Below are 19,864 nucleotides of genomic sequence, written 5' to 3'. Positions count from 1 at the left end.
ATATTTCTTCCTCTTCAGTCAGTATAACTGCACCAAAATCATCCTTACAGGCCATTGTGTAATCTATTCACAACAAACTCCAGTGATGACTACTCCACAACAGCTCTGTTCAGTCCATCCCACCTCTTAGTCAATGAAATACTTCCTAATGCCTACAAATCCCTCCTTGCAACATTATCTCATTACTTCTTGTAATTGGATGAAGGAAACAGATTATTTCTTTCCTCCTCAGGTCATGTTTTCTAGATCTCTGATCACTCTCCATGCTTTTCTCTACAGACTCTTTAGCTGGTCAGTATTCCATTTGAAATCCAATAACTCAAACCAGGATACCAGATGTTCGGATTTTTTTCTTTTTGAGTTTTTCCCCCTCACTCCCCCCTTCACTATAATATGAATTTGGCAACTGGTGTTTCCTCCAAAAAAAATCCCAATTTTTTTTCTTCAGCTTTTGCCTAGCTAGCCAGTTTCTATCTTTCATTGCTGAGCTGATTATTCTTACTGAAGTGCAGTAATTTGCATTTGTCCTGCTTGAACTGCATCCTGCTTTTCAGACCAAATCACCAATTAACAAGATTGTTTTAGATCTGAAAACTCTCCTCCAAAATGCTTGCAGATATGCCCCCCAATCTGTTTTCACTTTATATAAAAGAAGACATCATCTTACACCATTCTGAGATGATTATCCCTGGCTTCATTTGGTTTAATAAGTATCATGCAGTAATTTTTCACTTCACCACTTTTCCAACACATTCTGCATTTTGGGGGGCTTAATGCAGTTACAGTTACAATTAACATATTTTGGCTGCTAGTGTAATGAGCAGCATTAAACCTTGAACCCATGAAACGTAGCTGTTCCATTAGAAAACTCCAAAATAGATAGAAATTTAAGATTTGAATATAATAAACATTTGTTTAATATTTCCAGCCAGAAGAAAACTTGGTTTTTTCCCTAATACCATTTAGAACATACATCTGGATTTTTAAGCAGCACAGCTACAGTGCACAAAGAAAAAATATGAAGGACAATTTATTGAATAATAAATCAGGTGTACTGAAAGAGAAGAGAACAAGAGCACAACATAGCCTTGTATTAATTGTCTAATATAAATATTTTGCATAAGGATTAAGGGATTAAACTACTTTAGCATGAAGGAAAATATTGCTGCTCATGACCTAGTGAACAACACAGAATAGTTTAATCTGGTTTTCTCTGAAGGTAAAGCTATATTTAGTAATGGATTTAATAGATAGGTACAGAACTATAAAAAGTTTTGCTATGCATGTATATGTATAACCTTTTAGAACTGGCACTTCCATTCTGGTGTTGCATAAGCTTACTTCTTTATAGAAAGGAAAAACAACCTGTGCCAAAAGATAATATGGTGAGATAGTCTTCCTAATATTGTGCTTGAATGCAGTAACTGGATTCTTAATGACAAAGTGATGATATATGAATAGCAATTAATATGCAAATTAGTAAACTCATGCGGATTAAAACCAAAGTGCTCATAGTCCATAACCATATCCTGGGCTTCAGGCTATCTTCTCTCTTTATCTTATTACTTCTTTGTGAAACAGCACTCAGCAAATAAACGGACAATATAATTTCTGTGTTGTGTACCATAGAAAATTTAGAAATGCTGTGTAATACTCCAGATATATTCTGTGGTGTAAAAGAGAATTATTGAAGCGTAACAGCTCACAATTTTAAGACAAATAAGCAAGTTTTCTCAGCAGAGTGGAATGCTGAGTTTACCTTTGAGCTTTTTCTACCTAATCCTTCCATTTTATGCTGCATTTGTTGAATACAATCCCTTGCCATGAGTCAAACAATTACTCTTGAAGAATTAGTTTGGACTTGCATTGGTTGAAGCTAGACAGAATCAAAATTAGAACTCAGTTGCATAAACATAATTAGAAATTCAGTTATATTATAAAAATAATGATTTTTGCCTTTATAGGGTAGTGCAGAAGTAGCATACTATATGAAACATCACTCATGGCACAATCAAAGCATAAAATAAAATGAACTGAGCAGAATATTTTACGATACAAATCAGGCTATTTTCTAAAAGAAAGAGCTATGAGAACATACACATACTTGATGTTTAATTTTAATTATGGCATAAGAAACTGCAGGATATGGTAATCTAAATAGGAAAGGTGACCACTCAGGTGCCACTGCAGTAGTTCTTAATTCTAGGGTTCAGACTTTAGTTTTCCAAATGATTTTTCCCGAATCTCTGGTTTTTTCACCCTGTACCAATTTACTCAGAAACGGAAAATGGACTATATGTTTGTAATCCATAAAGAAATTTCTAAGTTCTTTATTTTAGGGCTTTGGAGAGCAGTGATAGAAAAGATTTAGCTAAAACATGTATATCAAAAAAGTCATGAAAATTCAAAAAAACATTATCTAGATAAATGCCTTTTTTTTCCTGGAAAATGCAAGCAGGTCTAATAAAATTTAAAAGAAATAAATCCTTGTACTTCATGATTTAGCATCTGAATGTTCAAAAGAGCAAAAGCAGTAGCATTTATAGGCACAGACATTTAAGGGAAGAACAACTCAACGTCTTCTATTAAACCACCTAATACAATTGAAAAAGCAGACACATTTTTGGAAAGTAAACAGTTCTATATACTATATATTCTATATTACACAGTATTCATCAGTATATTCTGACATCTAGAAGAATGTGTTAATTTATGCCCTTGGGCTATCCACAGGGACTGAACTGGTGACCTGCAGAACCCGTCTGGGTCTACTGCTACAGTCTGAGCTTTGTAGACAGACCTCTGCAGCCTGAATCTGTAACAGCTTGACTCCACTCATCATTGACATGGACAAAAACTTGCAATAGACATGAACCAAAAATATATATTTCTAGGCTTGGTGCAACAGAAAATAACTATAGAGCAACCACTTCTTATTATTAAGTTCTATGCACTCTGATTTCTTTCAAATTATTGAAAATGAGCTTTACCCCTAAAGTTAAAAATAATGTTATATTTGATTTATTGTGATTCTTAATCTACTATTTATTTACCTTTATGAAGCATTACCCATATACAAAAAAAAAAGTCACGAAAGTAATCCTGTATGTTTCTTCACACAAAAAATATAACTTGAATTTAGTTAAAGTCTAACAGTTATTGTATACAAAAGTATAATAAGTCCTTAGTTTTCAAACAAGAAAAAATATTGTCCCATTTACTGGAAAGCAAAATATTTGTTTGCAAAAATAAAAAGCAAATCTCTTCACTTGTGATCCTGGAGAATGCTTCTTTCCTTCGTATTAGTTCAATGGTCCAGATAATAAATGGATAATAAAATCACTACTGTGCATGATATTTTTAATTAGAGAATATATTACAACTCCTACATTATATTTGCAGGCAGAAAATTGGATCTTTGCCTAGAATGCTATTATCATTTCAAAATACTTTCTGTTCGATTCTAGAAGGATGGAGGGGAGGGGTGATTTTCAAAAAAAAAATGTCTGTGTCTTTTTGACAAAGGAATGTCCTAAGAATCTGGTTTTTAAATCTTTGTGCAACTGACTTCTTCTGAAAAAGTCAGCAAGAAGTTGGGCTTCACAACAGATGCAATCAAATTTAAGCCATGGTTGCCATTTGTATACTATTCACATGCAGCTGTGAAGGCTGCTATAGCACATACATTTAGCTGATATGGGAACAGCTACTGCTTTCAGAAATGTAACATATCTTTTCCACAAAACCTTGGCCAAAATAAAAAGTGAGAAAATTAATTACTCTGCACATATCTACTGAAAAGAATCTGCAGCCCAATTGGAGATGAGCTTATGGCACTTGCAAACATTGCTTAATTTTGTTCGTGTTTCTCTCAGAGACTTCGGGATCAATCCATTTTTCCAGATATTTAATGTCTTAAGAAACAATTGGATTATTCTCAGTGTCACAGGTTTATTTCACCCACTTACCTTATTTACTCATATTAAACTGGTAACAAATTAGACTAAAGCATAATTTATGACTGCCTTAGGCATATGGTCTTGAAAGGCATTTAGTCTCAAGCTGTAAACATCAAGGGACTGACAATTCATCTCCTTCCTTGTAACTTTGCTCCAACAGCTAATCGTGCTCCCTTTTACAAATGTGGGTGCCTGACAGGGATATGTGTATGTTCGTGCTCTAAGCACACATTATTATGCCCTTCTCCACTACACTGAAGTCCTTCAATATGCCAAAGTCACTCTGCATTCTACCAAGTCAAGTCTTAATTCTTTTGTTTGTTTGTTAAATTAACCAGGCCAAGCTCCTTCAAACTTTCATTAAGGGTGTTTTCCAAGAGGCTCCTGTTTCAAGGCACTTGAGCTATTGCAAGTGTTAGAAGCAATGTTGTTCAGGTATTCAGGACAACAAAAACAGCCACAGCAAATCAGACAAATAACGGGTCATCAGAGGTGGATGCTTGTGGATACCATATAAAGACAGGGCAAGTACTTCAGGATATTTTCTTCAATTTGCATTCCTCAAGAAGGGACAGTGATTATATACATCCTTTCTTTTATTCAGTTATTGTTCATAAGAGGATTTTGATGCTTAAAGGTTTTGAGAACCTTTGCTAAAGGACCTCAAAAAATATTTCACACGGACACAGTAGAGACCTTTGAGAGCTGCCTCTGGTTGCCTTACCCAGCACCACACCTCACCAGAAAAACAGACCTTGAACAGCAACCTTCCCCATGTAGTGGTTCTCCTCTGAACCACCTCCTGTCTTCCTGCACCCTTATGCTGATGTGAGCCTTGGAACAGCACGTGGTGTCATTTTGACCCAACACAGGATCATCTAAGTTATGTGTGGAGCTGATTTGGCTGGGAAACATTTCAAGTACAATTAATTTCTCTTGACATATATAGAAGGAGAAAACTGTGTGATAAATTACAACGGAATAAAAGATGAATTTCAACATGGTTAGAAATACTTATGCAGGCTACTAATAATGCTGCTGTTACCCAACAGTATGGCTATTACAGAGCTGTTCAAAAACTTTTATACAATATTCCAGCACAATTATTTGGACAAGGGTGCGTTACAATGCATAAATGATCTTTTTACATACGAATAAAGACATAGAGCTGGCTAGATTGTTTAGTTCCAATCTGGCTAAAATACAATTATTTCACTCACAGAAAGATTCCTATTGTGTTTCCCATAACTATGTGATACATTTTCAATGTTCTGTGTGGCATCTGCATGCAGAGCACTCCTAAACAATAATTGTTGGTATAATTCTCACATACACAGCCTGTATATGTAACACAAGCAGGGGTGGATTCACTTGCTGAAGCAGAGCACTTGTTCTCCTTGCTGGAAAATCAGGGAAAAAGGAGACATAAAATCTCTGTTCAGTTTATTACAGACTGCAAGTGACTCAGTGCAAAGACAGGAAGTGTATTTTTGATTACGTGGCTGCAAAAAAAATAAACACTGCCCCTTATTTTTATGACTAGCCTACATTTTCTTCCATCCACTGTAAGTACTGATGAGCTGTAAAATATGTGCTTGTGTTTGATTTTTTGAGTTGAAGCTAAGCTGAAGCTTAATCTTTTGAGCTGAAGCTTAATCTTTCGAGCTGAAGCTAACAGCAAGGGAGAATATGTCCTCCATATACGTCAATGCTCCATCACCTTGTTAAAGAAGACTCAGCCACCTCTAAGCAGAAAGGAAAAACACTTCAAGGCACCTGAGACAGAGGAAGGTAACAACAGGGACTGCCTTCCTTTACATACATTATAAAGGGGAAATAATAAGGCCTGAGACCTCACTGTTATCAGCAGAGCTGCTTATAGAACATAGACGAGATAGGTCTCTCAGTCAAAACCAGACAAAGAGATATGGGAGTTGCACTGCCAAGGGGGATTGCTGTGGCTGAGCCAAAGCTGCCCTCCATGGAGACACTTTCCATGGAGAGTGAGTTGGTCTGTCCCTGGCACTGCTGCCGAACAGGAGGCGTGTGCAAAACCAAGCTTTCTGTCTCTTCAGAAAAACACTGGCCATGGAAAGATTCAATCAAAAGTTTCCCACTCTGTTTAATTGCTATGGCATTTACTAAAACCTAAGGTGTCCTTGCCTGTTATTGTCAAGACTTTCAAATTTTGACACCTATTGTCTTTGTTGTTATGCTCCCAGCTACAAAATGCCCATTATCACACAAACACACTGCTGCAGTAATTAGACCCACACACTGCCTTGCCTCTGTATCTTGATAGAACTTCTGCTGCCATTAATGAGGCTGTGCAGTAAAGAAAGCCACTAGACAGCAACAAGGTCAGTGAGCACAAATCTGGTACCTTTCTCACCAGTCATGACATAGGAAAATTTTTCCTATCTGCTTCTGTGAATATTTCTTTTGTTATACACGGCTCATGTTTTCAAGTCTTAAAAATGAATCTTAATCTAAAAATCTCAACATTTTCCCCACTTTACTGAAATTAATGAGATTGTTCTGATGAGTGCTTACAAAATCAGATGCAAACCAACAGGGACTAATTCTACAGTAACATACTTTCTAAAGCCCTGTTGTCAAAAAGGTTTAAAAATTAAAATAAGAAAAAAATTATAGAGGCCTATAAAAGCTGTATACTCATATAGATCTACGTGTAAATATATTCAATTCTTAATAGATATACTACTTTGGAAAGGGTTGAGGAGTTGTACGCAGAGGAGATGAAAATTCAAAGCGAAAGATGGCTTTGGTTCAACTAATGTAATACATGATACCAGCAAACTAGCCAGCAAAATATTTTTCTAGAGATATTTTTCAGAAAATTATTTAAAGACCACAAAGCTAACTCAGAAAAGGTTAGGTAAAAAGACAATGGAAAATAAAATATAAATAGAATCAAATATCCATTATTCTTATTATGCTCAGTTCTCTTTATCCATATATATACATATATATATGTTTATGTGTTGATAGAACAGCACATGATCTTCCCTTCTAATTCTGCAGATAAAACAGATGTTTCACGCAGTTCTTGCCTTTTTTAGGGAAGACAGGAGACAAGTCTTTCCCAGAAGGAAATTTTAAATTTCCTAAAAATGTGACGCAATGTATTAGCTTCAATGTCTATTTCTACACCAAAGCACCCACAGCGGTGGAGGGATTGCGCAGAAAACAGGCAAGGTGGCCACTAAGGCACATGCCTTTACCATTCACCATTTACCATCGCATTGCCTTATTCACAACAGAGGCATGACCCACAGGATGATCACTTCAGATGGGTCTGCTTCTCCCATAGTGATTCTGCAGGGAGAGGAACAGGCAGGCCACCTGACACCCCACAGACATAAGAACTGGAGGGAGCCCCAGAACTCATACCTTGTGGATATGGTATTTTGCCACCAACTTTTTCTTCACTGATATTTTGCTGCAGTACTAATTACTGGTCCTGGTTAGTGATAGCCTTCCAACATGACTGTTCAGAAAAATTTCAAAAACAATGCCCTTGATAAAACTTTCCTGCATTCATTGTGTTCTAAATCACACCTGAAATCAGGTTTGCTGTGCTGCTTTTCAGAAGTCAATGGGTAACAATATTATCTTCCCTAGATCTTATTCTTCCACATGACTTAAAAGCTCCAGAGTTATTTTCTTTCTGAGGGTGATAGTCAAAGCAGATGTCTAGGAAATAATACTTTTCTTAATCTACCCTATGACTGTGGACAGAAATACTTGCTCTACTAGCCTATTTACTCACATAATAAATCTCACCATAGCATATTCAAGGCAAAAAGTGCAACAAAGAGTGGTAAGTCAAAGCAGGTTCCTTTCTTCATCATTAATACTGGGTTCCATGAAACACAAATAAGAATACACTTAGGGCTCAAAACAGACATTTTCATTTTAAAAAAGAAAAGTTATGTACCATAGATTTGTCCCTTCATAGCCTTACTCAAATGGTTGGCACTTGGTCAGAAAGTGACATAGCTGACTTTAGCTGACACAGCTGTATTTTGCTTTCTGCTGTGCCCTTAGACACGTCAAATGTTACAGGCTATCAGCTCTGATAATGCAGAATGTAAAAGTGGGGAAATGGGCCCACTTTCTAACCTCTGAGGCTGTAGTCAATGTACATTGGCTGAGATGACATTTACATTTTCAACTCATCAACATCCCCTTATCACTAGACAAATAGCTTGGCGAGAGAGATGTTTTAACACCAGCACAGGAAGCACAGAATTTTGAATGGGAGGCTATTTCCCTGCTCACTGTCCTTCCACTAGCAACTCCCTCTACACAGTGACCAGCAAGCAGACCTATCCATACCTTACAAAGAAATACACGTTTTCTTGAATATGTGAACAAAAGAATTAAAGATCTCATAGGTTAGAAAATAAAAACAAAGCTGTAATGTATGCAAACCACATCCTCAAAGCATATTTTTAGGTGTCTACTAATTGACTTCTCAGTGTTTAAAATTAAGTTGCCTTTAGGCAGTCAAGTCTCTTTCAAGAACTACTGATGACGATGTTATTAACCTTTGGTATTGAAATTCTGTTAGTAGCACCTGAAACATGCTGGTAAACAGCGCCGCCATCTGATTCTCAGTCCTGGCCTGTGAAAATGTATAGCTTTGGGGGTTTTCCTCTGTTTTCTTCAGAAGGAGGTACCGATAAAACCAAACTACCTATCAAACTGATCCTGATACAGACTGTATATGAGGGATATGCTACAATTTTGCCTCTCTTTTAAAATCCATGTTTTTTAAAAAGTATATTTTTTCGGGGGGGTGGAGGGGGGAAATTATTTTAATTAGCTCTAGATTAATATAGAATAAATTGGTTAGGTAATTCTTCCTCTTCCTGTCTCCTCTTCCACTGAAAGGTTCACAGAAGTTATTTATTTATTAAAAAAACAGGGATTGTGCCTGTCATTAGGCTTAATTGCAATATGATTTGTGCCACTATAAAATAAATTTTATTGAAATGTAATAACAATCACAAAGACATCCATATTAATCCCAATTGAGCTTTAAGATTGGTGTGTCTAGCTTACTATGAGATGATCGGCCAAATAGCGTGCATTCTGGCTGAAGGCTCCAGTTCAGAAAGTCAAGTAGCAGGATTTTTTGCCACAAGAGGAATATAGCATTTCCTTCTCTTTGTTCAAATCCTATTTTTGTAATTACTTCTGAGCAAGTGCCTAGGACACAAACCCTTTCAATACTAAAATAAGAAGATTCTTGATTCTTTAAAGATATGGTCTTGTTTACTCTCAATTGACAAAGCATTTGACTTTTTACAAGTTTCCAACAGCAGTAAACTGTACTTCTGCCGAGAGCAGAAGTAATTGCTATGTGCAGAATAGAATTGATTATTTTAAAAGCTTAAATCTGCTTTCATTTTTCGTGTTTTGTGCATCAAGCTTACATTTAAATTTGTTTCAGATAAATTCTTTTGCAAAGAACAATTCTTTCTGTGTTCTTGGGGCAAAAACACATACGAGTGTACACCAAATAATTGCAAAGTAATAGAAACTGGGATTTTATCTGAAGTGCAAATAGGTATTTAACGTTCTCACATAAATAATATTATTTTCATAACGAAAATGTCACAGGTGGTAGGGTTTTTTAGTTTACAAGATCAGAGGAAAAAAGAAAAAATCAGGCAATATTAGACCTCCTTATTTAAACCAGGTTCTCAGAATTTTATCCTTCTATTACCTCCTATGCTAAAGCCAACGTCCACACACGTGTGTTGCTACAGATTTTCTGAGTAGTAATTTCAGTGTTCTAACACATAGAGAACAATCAATTTCTTTTTTCACAGACACATAAATGTTGCACATCCCACACACACATTGTTTACTGAATGGTAATATTAGCACAAAACAATTGGTTACCTTATTTTTTAAAAATTACAAAACATAGCAGTAAATCTGTGAATAATTAGGATATCTCAATGAGACATCCATACAGACATTTTGATTCAGTTTGCCACTAGCTTAGCACATGATCACTGCGCAGTCATTTCTAATTGCACTGCTTAGCCTTCCCTTTCAGCTTGAAATATTTGCATTCCACCTGGATATTCTAAAACTGCTTTGACAAGCTCTGTGTGTCTATTACAAAATAATAGCATTGTAGTCTGATGCAGCAGCATAAGCCCAGAACTGAAATGATTTTTACTCAATAGAATATATAATTCTTGACACATTAGGTGCTAGGCTTCTGTGCAGCTCTCCGAGTCTCTCCCTCTTTGCTCTGCTCATCGTGCTGCAATTTGCTGCCTACTAGATATACTCACTCATTGATCAAGGTTTACGAAAGTCCAAGTTCAATAGGACAGAGAGCACCTTGGCAAAGGGTGCCTTCTGTTTTATGCCTGTCAGCAGTATGACGGGAATTTTATCGTGAGACACAGATACACTACTCATATACAAATAATTTTATTAAGCAATAGCACAAGTGGTCTCGGTAGATTGGTTAGATGACATATTTACATGAACATTGAATATTACCTACCTCATCTAAATTAATACTGAACCAAATAGGGAACTTAACTAGGTACAGGTCTCTTCTGGGCAAACAGATCATTTTCCAATCATATACTCACTTGTACCTCATAATGAGTTGGGAAGAAATGAAGGTAGGTATAAGAACAATTCTAAAAATAGCATCTCGCTCCCCTGAAAACAAGATTTACTTACATAAATGAGAATGTCAATGCCAGTATTGGGGAACCAGCACGCACGAACTAATTCCCTGTTAGTCTCTGAAGAATGATATTCTTTGCCAACTTCTTCAGGAAAATCTAACAAAATGTTGATGAAATGGAATAATTTTCCCTGCATGAATATTAAGTGGGAACATGAGTCTATATGATAGACAGCTTTTGCATTCATCTCATGTCTTCTGAGCTGCAGAAGTCATTGGGAAATGGCACGTAGAATATTTCTAAACTGAAGTATACCTGATAGAGTAGATGTCAGCTTGAGTCCTACAGGAAGTGAAAATGAAAATCAGCTTGTTGCTAGCTATTTTTTGCAACTACCTATAAAGTCTGATACAGCTAAGCAGCCTTATGTTAGGACTGGAACCTATTGTTTTAGAGGAAATAATAGGGAAGAGAATTATTACGAATATTTGCATAACAGATACTATAGCTGAAGGCATAATTATGTGCAAGCCTACATGTTGGTACCTTTCTGAACCTCCAAAGAAAACTGGGTTTCTGACAAAAAGAGTCTAAGGTTAGAACTAAGGGTAGATCCCTTAGATACCCCACAAACTAGAGTAACTCAGCTGAGTGACTTCTACAGAGTATTAGCCATCTGTTATTCATGACTCAAGCAAAACAAAGCACAGATAGCTCTTAGCCCCAAATTTTGTCTTTTCCTTTTATTTCCATGAACTCTTCTGAACTCCAGAGAGGATTAGGATTTTGTGTCATTTTTATAGTGTATTTTTATAGTGACTAGCTTCTCTTTAGTACTTAATCACAGCTAATTTTCAAACTATTGAAAGTAATAAATGATGTACTGAGTTCTATCTTTAAGGCTAAGTAGTCTTCTTATCATCCAACTTCCTTCCTCACACATATATAACCCAGTGAATGGGATTTACAACAGCCAGCCTGCTCAGCAGGGAGACTCCTGAATCAGCCAAGAGAAATTACCACCCCCAGAAAAAAAAAAAAAAAGAAAATGCAGATTGAAATCTGATTGAAATTTTACATATCACCTGAAGCCTTACAACCTTGATGGGATTTTCTCTGCCGGACTGAGATTCACATTTTCAAATGTTTTACTGAACTATGATGACCAAGCAATCATCTTGATTATAAAAAAAAATGGCTCAATTCTTTCTTTAAAATAGAAAAAGGAACTCCAAGTCGTGCTACAGTCACCTTTTGTGGTTAAATATATATATACCTTGAGCTAATAGCAAGAAATCCCATTAAAGAGAAGACCAGGGTATTTTTACCTCATTTGGCCCATTTGGACGCTTATCAAGTGAAAGTCATTGAGGCTACTATAGTGGGCGGAATTCATGCTTGCAAAGAATTCATTATTTGAGCATTCTTATTGGATCACAGTCCACAGGAGAATTTGATGTATCTGGTAGACGAACGTCGATGCCCCTAAGCAGGATAAATCCTAAGATACTCCTCTCAGTCCAGATGGGAAATACGCAAGCAAATGTGTTAGTCATTACTATGATGTGCCTAAGCAGCATTACTAGGAAAAGCTTAGGGATCTGCAGATGCTCAGTGCCTAGTGGGTGAAGTAGGGTCTTTGCGGATTGCTTTCCAGGACTGAGCCTCTATTGCACTGTACGCACCTTTCTTCTAGCAGCTCCTAAATGAAATAATGAACATTCCTGGAAAACATAGGACTCCGAGCTCTCATAATGAGCCTGTTAATGGCTTGACTACTTCCAATGCCACTTACAGCTAAATTACATTTAAACACAAGCTGCAACTGCAGTGAGGAAAGATAGAGAACAGAGAGTGGGTGATCCAGCCCTGATCCCCTACTAGCCCACAGCACAAAGGCTGTGCAACCCCTCAAGCACTTTTCTGAATTCAAATTTAAAACTCCTTCCAATATAAGACTTTGTTGGATGTGAGGTAAAACCCAGATGCTGAGACTCAATTCTTTATTATAGGTAACTCCTGAAATTTTATATTGCCTTTCAACTTTTGTCACTTTTGCTTCTCTATGTGCAGAAACTCTACAACTAAATGCAACTCTAAGTTAAGCAAACACGAAAACTTCCCCTAGCAGTTAATTTACTTGTCTTCAACTAGTTAAGCAGCACAGATGCTTATGGAGTGCTTTGTGCATGTGAGCTAACTTTAACTGGGGATAACATAATCTAGTGTTACTGAATAATTCCAGTTGGAAAGAATGCTACCTGTGTTTTCAGTGGTTTATGGCATTTTTTCTCAGCCACAGGTCCTAACACACAACAGTACATCAAATACCTATATACACCAATCAGATAATTTTCCTCATACATTTTCCATAAACGTTTTCCTGAATTAAAAACTGTACTGATTTAAAGAGCTGTTGATCCATGTGCCCACTGAACCAGGGCAATTGCATTGCTTGTATTCGATATGAAGTTAGTAAGTTTTTCCTCTTTCTTGAATCCAACTCAAAATACCTTATGAATTTTGAGTGGAAGATGGCCTACATAACCAAGAAGTACAAGTATCATCAGCACTGATCTAGAAGAGGGAAATTAGCAAAAATACCTGTGTGGATCTGGTTCAACAATCTGTACTTTCTACCCTGATAGTGGTGATAAAGCCTAAAAAACTACGCAGAATCCATAATGTTGCAACAATACATCTTCTTAATCAGGATCACGATACAAAGAACAATGCACTTAAAAAGCACAAATTCAAATTAATTGTGCTTAAAGTTTATGTGTTTTCATTAAATATACACAACTACCTTTGTACAAACTAGAAAAGAAGTGATTATTTTAGTAGTGGCAGCCTTCATTTACTAACATAATCTGTCTGTTCAAGAGTTGTAGAAGCAGGAAGGTAGAACCTATAAATTCTAGGCCATGCTGCTCAGAAGAACTGAACAGCACTGATAAAACAGAAATATGGCTAAAGGCCAGATTTTTATTCCTGAGGCATTCTGCTGCTTATGGCACTGATTTTTAGAGATATCACTGAGGTACTTCTGCTGCTGTAACTGCGCTGATTTAACAAAGTACTAATAATTTAAAATTGCAGAAAGATACTCTGTCATCATATAGTACTTTTCAAGCAGTGCAAATACACAGGATTTCAATCACACAATCCTACTTCATGTGTTATCTAGAGGTGTAAGAAGGGAGGCACAGACAAAACACTTGTTTTATTAAGGTTGTTGAACACCACAAGCTTGCTTTGACTTACTCAGTACCTCTGTAAATCTGGCCTTGTGTGATTAGCTGCAGTAATAATCTGGCTGAGAATAAAATCTCGCATTTTGCGCCTCTCTCTGCTGTGGCTTGGCCAGCAGACATTCCTTCCTGTGACACGGAACAAAATAGCCCACCATTGCTGGTGGATAGCAATCTCACAACACTTTTCTTCACAAAGTAAGGCTTTATTGTGGAACAAAGAGTTAACATGTAATATCTTGGAATTAGCAAAGGCTCTGATGGCTTATTAAATAAATGTCAATTTTTGTTCTTGGACTGTTAAATACTTAATTCTGGCTTTACAATGCCATTATATAAGGCTGCAGCCAAAAGTACAACCAGATGTTAAGTAGGTTTCTGTAGCTCTTTAAACGTCTTTAAAAATAAAGACAATGACACAATTTCTAAGCTATATTCTCTAGGTTTCTTTTGAAGGAAGAGAGAAGAAAATGAGTGTTTTCCCTATGGAGAGGCCACTGGAATTTCCATGTCAAAGTGAGAAGAGAGTCTATTCATAACTCAGTGCACTTTTTTTCATATTTGAGTCCTTATCTTTGTCTGTTGGAATGTTAGGTACTTAGAGGACGTGGAAACAACTATGTTGGACATGGTTTTGCAGAGTTTACATAAAATAGCACAAGGCAAACTGATCTCACAGGAGAAATCTCTGTAACATTTCTGCCATAATGCCTTACAAACATGTTCATGGCTTAATCAGGAACCTGGGAAGCCAAAGCCTCAAAAAGGTTAAAGGAGCTACTAAGAAAGTATGACTGGAGCTCCCAAATATGTCTTCATATTATATTGATTTTTCTTTGGAAGGCTCTAGCATGAGTTATGCATTGTCTCCCAAGTCTTACATTCAGACCCATAGAAACAACCCAGCTTACGACAGCATCACACAATAACCTCTTTCATTTCAGGAAGAAAGAAATATGTTGCTAACCTTTATGCAAATCTCTTCCATCTATTTTTTTGAAGTGCAGAATACACTGGCAGAGGAAAACACAGTACTTGTCCTAAAAGCCACGGAGAACAGGAAGATAAAGTACTTTTTCCCCTTTAACCAAGCTTTCAGATTTTGATGTATTTTCCATTTAAAGACTGTTAAGCTTAGCAAAGCTGTAACGTACAATATCAAAAAGCCTGGCCAAAGGTTAGGACTGTTTCTTGGTAGTGATAGTACAGGAATGATTTCTAAAGTGTATAGCGAGAGCACTGCCATTGTCTTGACCTTTTTCCCAGGTCTGCTGAACAACTATATCTTACGCATAGAATTCTCGCTAGCCTCCTGGAATGTGTCTAGTGCTTACATATATTGGAAGATGGAGAGGAAATCCCACAATAGGAAGACAGAAAAAAAGAATTTGCATGTATATTACTTTAAAACCATTTCAGCTTGACCTTCACATTAAGAATGGTTTAAAGGCTGAATTCTCTGTCTGTGAATGCAAAGGTTAATTGTCTTTATTGAGTATTGCTGATAGGGACCTAGTAAACCATGACCGTTTCTTGGTGGAATATAGGTAAAGAAGGGTAGGAGAAAGCAGGTTTTGCATTAAAAAGACAAATGCCTTAGCATCCATGCTAAGATGCCCATGTCCCAAGCAGAGACATAAGTAAATAAAGTAGAATTTTGTAAGAATATGGTGAGTGTTATAGAATACTATACTTTTCATTATGGAACGACTGACTTAACCAGAAATATAACAACCTACCTAGACTCATCAAAAGTCTTCCCATACCATACCAAGCATGAGTTTCTCTGCCTCCTTCTTTAAAAGAAAAAAAAATCCTCTGAGTATTAGTTCTCTTCTTAATTTAAATAGCGAAGTGATTTACATACTTAAGACCAAAAAAATACTGAATCAACCTCTTGCTTAAACTCTTGTGGTTTCCTTGTTTTAATTTCTTTATCAAATATTTCATAAATTACATAAATCACATTGTAAGACTACTATCGCAAAACCTTTTCTGTGACCAGTTTCATGAGGATGTTAAGTAGTTTTATATCATCAAAAAATGTAAACTTGTAAATAGACTATAAATAGTTTCTCATGAACTGAATAAAGAAACTCAGCTAATATTTGCAAGATGATTCAGAAATAGCGTACAGTCTTTATTGGGTTTTGCCTATTATACGTGATAATTTCAAGACACTTAAGCATGCTGTTAAAAATAACATGTTGGGATTGTAATGAAAAATTCTCTCTGAACAAGTATCTTCAAGTAATAAGAAATGTTTACCAGGATGTTTTTCATTCCAGCATGTTACTGATCTGTTAACATACATTCAAGTACAAATCAACTTCCCTCCATAAAAGTATTCAAGAATGTATTACTACCTTCCACTATGTAAGACCGTACACAAACTGGGGTTAGTAAATAAACATAAGAGAAGTGATCACAATATCTGTTAAAGGAATTGTATGTCAACTGACTGCAAAAATGTGAAGGACAAAATCTGTAATGGCCTATCCTGTCAATGAACATCAGAAGTCAACAGTTGTCCAGCAAACACAAATGTCTCTCCACTCTTCTTTGCAAACCAAACTCAAACAATTTCAAGCAATTAAATACCAATACCTCAACCTAAGTTTTGAATACATAAAATATAAAGTATTTATATAAAGTTAATTCATATTTTATACACATATACAAATTACAAAGCCCAATAAAATATATTGTGTTCACACAGCCATATAGTTTCATGTATGTTCAAATGCAGATATAGACAGTATACTTTAGATATCAGAAAGTGCTTCACAACACTAAACCAAAGACTACAGTGCAGCTGTGGCAGAATCATTTAGTCTGTGTTTTCTTTACTACTTCTTTGAAACAAAAGCCCCACAGGCTTGTGAATTAAAAAGTCAGAGGAAGGTTCTTGTATGCTTCTGAGACAGAAGATGAGACAGATCAAAGGAAAATCAGAACAGCTCAAAATCTCTGGAAGGGTAGTCTCTCTTTTCAGTACTGATCTGTTTCATCAGGAATTCGTGTGTGGACTAGCAAGGGGAAGCACACCTACCCTCATGAGCAGATGTTTCACACGTGATACTTATTCAGTTTTTCACAAAATGACCTTTCAAAATGTATAGTCATTATACATCGTTATGTATACATCATTCAAAAGTCATTACAATCAGTGCAATAAACAACACACAATTTCAAATTTATATTTAACGCCTGATCTGAGACCTATAAATGCTTTATATGTTGCATAGTATATACTTCCAATATTATTACATACTATCATTTGAGCCAGAACATTTGACTTGTACTGTTAGTAGGAAAGTTCTTACTAGCTTACTAGCACACATTTCTCATGATGGAGGAAACTCAGTATCATGAAAGACAGCATCCAGCCTGTTCACAAAAATTCATGGAAGTTCTGCTATGACACCCTGCTACCATACCTGACATTTGTCATATGAGCCCTCTGTGCAATGCGGTGCGGGAGACACCTCAGAACCTACCGCTGCCTGCTGACTGTACGCTTCAACTCCTTCCCTTTAGTCTGGCAAAGGACTGTGTTGGCCCAGGGGAGAAGGAAAGGAGCACGGGAACTGAAGACAGTTTTCCATGCCTTGGAGCAGCGTTGTACCTGCTTTTTATTGTGCTCCATTACAGCACATTAACCAGCACGGAACTCAAAGGAGTTTTGCCCTCTTTGTATTCCTGCCGGCTGGAAAGCGGCTGGAATTCGAAACTGCTGGTGCCAGGTGCCCTGCTGCTTTGCGTGGCTCTGTCGGGCACCGGGAGACCCTTCGGGATGGGAAATCGCTCCCGGGGCTCAGGGCCGGGGCCGCATCGCCCCCTGCCGGGCCCGGGGCGGAGCCGCTCCGGCCGTGGGAATCACCCCCCGGCGCCAGTAAGACCCCTGGGAGCGCCAGGAAAAAGCGTTATAGAGGAGCGACTCGTCCCAGCGAGCTGCCCAGACCCCCAACAGCATCGACAGAAATTATTCCATTTGAAGCTGTGCTCGTGGAGGGGAGATGACAGTGGGGATGCTTAGGAGCGGTGCCACTTCTCAGCTACGCTGCTTGGCTCAAGGTCGCTCAGCTGCAGCATTAGCCTTAATTGCAGTGCAGACGACTACGAGATTGATGGAAGCCCCTTTGTCCACTCCAGCCCTGCGCTGGATGCCCCACTAACATTAAGGAAATTTCTTGCCAAGTGCTCTCCCCTTTTAGCACAAACATATTTACTTTAAAGACCCTTTAAAAACGATCCGTTAAAATAAAACTTTTTTTTTCCTTCCTTTTAATTGGAAGACTCGGCTGCTATCTTTCCCACACCAGCTGTCTCCTGTAAATCTTGGAAAGGCTGGGGAAGGAGGGAGAGGGCTCCGCAGCTCCAGGCAGGCAGCATTTGCGGCGTGGCAGCATTTGAAGCGCTGTGACGACCAGTGGTTCTCAAGCACCAAGGTTTTATTACCTTCCACGTCCTGCGCTTCCCACACGTCCAATACCCGCGCAGCGCTGCCTTTGGGGATTTATAGCAGTTGCAAGCAAGGCTGGGGGGGGTGCATTTATTTATTGTGCCTTGCAGACAAGCGCGCTTAAGTATTTTGAGGTCTGGCTCGTCAGAGGCGGAAAGGCACCCGGGGCAGCGCTTCGGTGCCCATCAGCGTTTACCTCCCTAGAGGAGAGCCCTCCTCGGTCACCTGAGCGGGTGTCCCGAGGATGCTGTGCGTTCGGAGAGGGAGGAAGGCTGCCTCCCCGCTCCTCTCCCACCGCAGCTACACCTCGGCGAGGCGTGGGAACGCGTCCCTCCCTGCCCCTCCAGCCGCCGCTCCCCCGCCCTTTCCATCTCGCACAGATAGACACAATTCCCTCTGGTATTATTATTATTTTAGCCCGATGTCGCTCAGGACAGGGGAGTCCAACAGCGGGTGCGGGCAGGCTCTCCATCTCCGCGAAGGAGCATGCTCAGCGCTCTCAGGCTCCTTCAGCGGGGAGAGAGACGGAGCGGGGCCGGGGCGGGGAGGGGAATCCTCGCACTCGCACCGTCCTCATGCAAAGTTTTATTGTTCGAGGGGCCCCGCAGCCGGAGCCCGACCCGGCGTCCCCTGCCCCGCACCCGCCGCCGCTCCCTCGGCTCGGGAATCCGGGGGCGAGCGGAGGTGGGGGAGGAGGAGGAGGAGAAGGGAGGAGGATGCTCGGGCGAGGAAGGCTACGAAAGCAACTTCTGCTTCGGGGAAAACCCGCAGGTCCGCTGTCGCCTATCCCCAGGGCGAGATTATTGCTGCCCCCAGCGCTGATGCGACGCCGAAAGCGCACGGGGAGCCCCACCGCCATCGTCACCACCATCATCACCATCATCATCATCACTATTACTAATGCAGAGGGGAAGCTCGGCATCCAACCCCAACCCCAATGACAGCACCCGGCGGGTCGCCTACCTTGAGCTCCTCCGCGTCCAGGTTTCCTGATCCGTCCATAGAGCGAAAGTGAGCGGAGCAGAGGAGAAACTAGGGAAGTTGTGCCAAAAAAAAAAAAAAAAAAAAAAATTTAAAAAAGAAAAAGAAGGAAGAATCTAGTCTCTCAGTTTCCAACCTAAACTCAGCCTTGTCCTCCAAACCCTGGCAGCCCCCCTCAGTCTCATTCTCCACGATCACGCCTCCACCGGTTAAAATAAATAAATAAATAGATAAATAAATAAATATTTTTCACTTTCTTTTTTTTTTAAAAAAAAGAACTCCCTTAAGGATTAAAGCGACAGGTGGAAAGGTGATTCTTCTGTGGTCAAAGAGATTCGCGTATTCGTGTCCTCTGGCAATGAAAGGAGGAAAGAGCAAAGAAAAAATTCCACTCAGTTTAGAGATTTTTTTTTCTTCTTCTGCAATAAGCTCAGAAACCGGCGAATCGCTGCATCCCGAGAAAAAATCCTGCTTCCCTGAACAGCATCATGCAGCAAATTTCAAGCAAATGTGTTC

At 38.6% G+C, this 19,864-nt stretch overlaps 1 protein-coding gene across 1 annotated transcript in view; it reads right to left on the bottom strand.

The window, feature by feature from the left end:
• SGCZ (sarcoglycan zeta) overlaps positions 1-19,348 on the bottom strand; it is a 419,779-nt gene extending 400,431 nt beyond the window's left edge. Inside the window, exon 1 of the mRNA XM_069855985.1 lies at positions 19,331-19,348. The gene's annotated coding sequence lies outside the window, so the exon portion shown is untranslated. The remainder of the gene's footprint in view (positions 1-19,330) is intronic.
• Between the last annotated feature and the right edge of the window lie 516 nt (positions 19,349-19,864).

This window comes from Phaenicophaeus curvirostris, chromosome 4 (genome assembly GCF_032191515.1).
Source record: "Phaenicophaeus curvirostris isolate KB17595 chromosome 4, BPBGC_Pcur_1.0, whole genome shotgun sequence".
Classification (NCBI taxonomy): Eukaryota; Metazoa; Chordata; class Aves; order Cuculiformes; family Cuculidae; genus Phaenicophaeus; species Phaenicophaeus curvirostris.
Note: the sequence above shows the minus strand (reverse complement) of the source record. Positions and strands in the feature narration are given on the sequence as shown.